We start from the raw sequence: 3,393 nt of genomic DNA on the forward strand, positions 1-3,393 counted from the left end.
TTTCTTAAAACAAAACTTCTCTTCCTGCTGTGGGTGTGCACGTGTTTTCAAAAAACAATGTATTTATACACTGGCGAATGCACAAGTGCCGCAAGGACACGCCTTGCTGATGGAGATTAATTACAGTCATTTGAACAAATATATTTAGTCAAGACAATTTAACTTGTATTGGCCAGGGAACTGAAATGTACTATCGGTGGAATATTATGGAGATCAGAATAGAATTTTCATCCCATGACAGTCGATTTTTTTTTCCAGTTTTCAGTTTTAAATTTCGAGTGCAATATTCTACGCCCTGAGTACATTTTCATTGTAGGGTCATTCAAAGCTATTTTATGTAGTAACCATAAATACTCGAACATTTCAAATGTGCTCGTCTTAGTCAAGAAAATTGTCGGTTGCTTTCTGCTTTGATATAATAAATAGCTTATCAAATTCATTTTTATTCTTTTCAAGAAACACTGCAGTTCAAGTAAATTTAAACAGTGTTCAGAATTCACTTCAGTAAAGTAGTATGGTCGACAATTTACTTCTGATTAGCTACGCAAAAAAAAGAAACAGACTTTGAAATTTTGGAGGTTGAAATGGAATACAAACTTCTTCAGTTGCTATTACAGCTCCGCAGATAATTCATCTCTCATGCATATATTGCGGAACTACTGGACAAGTACTCGACAACAATCAAACTTAGGCTGATGTAACGAGGTCTGAAGCAGTTCGAGCAGACTGTGTGAGGGACATTACATGGAGCCACTCGGGAGGGTTTGAACTCGTTTGGCAGGGGTGTGGGATCCAAAGGCAGACAGAAGAGAAGATGGAGGACCGCACAGAAGTTAAAGCGAGAACAATAAATGGTGAAGGACGTGTCAGTAATCCTAATAATGGAAAGATCTGGCAAAAGCAAGACAGAGATCAAAGGACGTCCAGAGTAAACATAATTTATTTCGGTGCAAGAGGCCTGATGGGCAAGACAGTTGAAACCAGGGCATGGATGGGTACATGGAACATGGGATAAAGTGCCAGGGCACAGATGCAATCAGAAAGACAGAACAGGAGGTAAGAGAGAAGGGAGAGCAGCACTTTTGATTAAGGAAAACATCACGGCAGGACTAAGAGGGGATACATCTGAGGCTCCGCCCTCTCAGTCTATATAGGTAGAACTGAGAAATAAGGGGGAAACATTTTGACAGAGTGGTACTATCGGCCCCCAAACAGTAGGTGGAAAATGGATGAGAAAGTATAGAACCAGATTACAGATAGCTCCCAGAGGGGGGAAAATAGGGTGGTGAAAGTAGGGATTTTGACTATCCATACATTGTGTAGGACAACATTTGTATTACAGGCTTGGGCGGAGAGAAATTTATTGCGTGTACTCAAGAGGAATTTGTCATTCAGGATGTGGATGGCCCGATTAGAGAGGGGGCAAAACTTGACCTCCTCTTGGGAAACAAGGAAAGACAGACGACAGAAGTGTTCGTGAGGAATAACTTTGGGACCAGTGACCATAGTTCCATTAGTTTTAAGGCAGCTTTGGAAAATAATTCATCTGGCCCGAAAGTTAAAATTCTAAATTGGGGCAAGGCTAAGTTTGATGGGGTCAGGCAGGAACTTTCAGCAGTTCTTTGGGGGAGCCTCTGGGAATGCAAGGGGACATGTAATAAGTGGTAGGCTTTCAAAATGGTGTTAACCATGATTCAGAGAAAGTACATTCCTCTTAGAGTGAAGGACAAGTCTGGTAGAAGTAGGGAACCCTGAATAACTCGGGATATTGACGAGCTGGTCAAGAAGAAGAAGGGGGCATATGATATGCATACGCAGCTGGGATAAAGTAGATCCCTTGAAAAGTATAGAGGGTGTAGCTGTAGAGTTGAGACAGAAATCAGAAGAGCAAAAAGGGACCACAAGATTGTTTTGGTAGATATGGCAAATAAGAATCCAAAGAGGTTCTACGAATGCACAAAGTTAAAAAGTGTAATTGAGGAGAGGTAAGACCTCTTAAGGGTCAACAAGGCCATCTATGTGTGGATCCACAAGAGATGGGTGAGATCATAAATGATTATTTTCTCATCAGTATTCACTGCTGAGAAAAAAAAAACATGGTTGTTAGGGAACATGGGAACATAAAGAGTGATGTCTTGAGGAGTATACCAGTAACAGAGAAGGAAGTGCTGGAAGTCTTAAAGCGCACCAAGGTAAACAAATCCCCGGGACCTGATGAAGTGTATCCCAACACATTGCTGGAGGCTAGGGAGGAAATTGCGGGTCCCCTTGCAGAGATATTTGAATCATCGATAATTACACGTGAGGTGCCTGAAAATTGGAGAGAGGCAAACGTTGTGCTTTTCTTTAAGAAGAACTGCAGGGATTAGCTTGGGAACTACAGGCCAGTGAGCCTCACATCGATAGTGGGTAAGTTGAAAGAAGTTCTTTTTTTGAGAGACAGGGCCTACAGGCATTTAAAGACGCAAGGACTGATTAGGGACAGTCAACATGGCTTTGTGGATGGAAAATCATGTTTCACAAATGTGACTGAGTTTTTTGAAGGGGCAACCAAGCAGTTTGATGAGGGCAGTGCAGTTGATGTTGTCTACATAGACTTTAGCAGGGCCTTTGACAAGGTAACGCATTGTATGTTGCTATGTAAAGTTAAATCTCACAGGATTCAGTGTGAGGTGATCAGTTCAATGTAAAATTGGTCTGATGACAGGAGACAGATGGTGGTTGTGGAGAGTAATTTATCAAACTGGAGATCTGTGACCAGCGGATGGCTGCCAGTTCCCCTGTTATTTGCCATTTATAGTAATGATTTTGATGACAATTTAGTAGACATGGTTAGTAAGTTTGCAGCTCACACCAAGATTGGTGGCATAGTTGATCGTGAAGATGGTTATTTAGGGTTTCAAGGAATCGTGATGAATTGGAATTGTGAGCTGATGAATAACAGATGGAGTTTAATTTAGGTAAATGTGAGGTGACACATTTTGGTAGATTGGCTGCGTTAAATGAACTTACTCATTTAACAGTAGGGCTTCGGAGAGTGTTGTAGAACAAAGAGATCTGGGGGTACAGGTTGATAGCTCCTTGCAAGTGTAGTCACAGGTGGGCAGAGTGGTGAAAAAGGCATTCTGCATGCTTGGTTTCATTGGTCAGAACATTAAATACAGAAGTTGGGACGTCTTGTTGAAGTTGGATAAGACATTAGTAAGGCCACACTTGGAATACTGTGTACAGTTCTGGCCTCTTATAGAAAGCATATTATTAAACTAGAAAGAGTGCAGAAAATATTTACTAGGATGCTGTCGGGATTTGATGGTTTGAGCTATAAGGAGAGGTTGGATCGACTGGGACTTTTTTACTCTGGAGTGTAGGAGACTTAAGGGTGATCTTTTAGAG

Source organism: Carcharhinus amblyrhynchos, chromosome 9 (genome assembly GCF_965287045.1).
Source record: "Carcharhinus amblyrhynchos chromosome 9, sCarAmb.v2.hapA, whole genome shotgun sequence".
In the NCBI taxonomy this organism is placed as follows: Eukaryota; Metazoa; Chordata; class Chondrichthyes; order Carcharhiniformes; family Carcharhinidae; genus Carcharhinus; species Carcharhinus amblyrhynchos.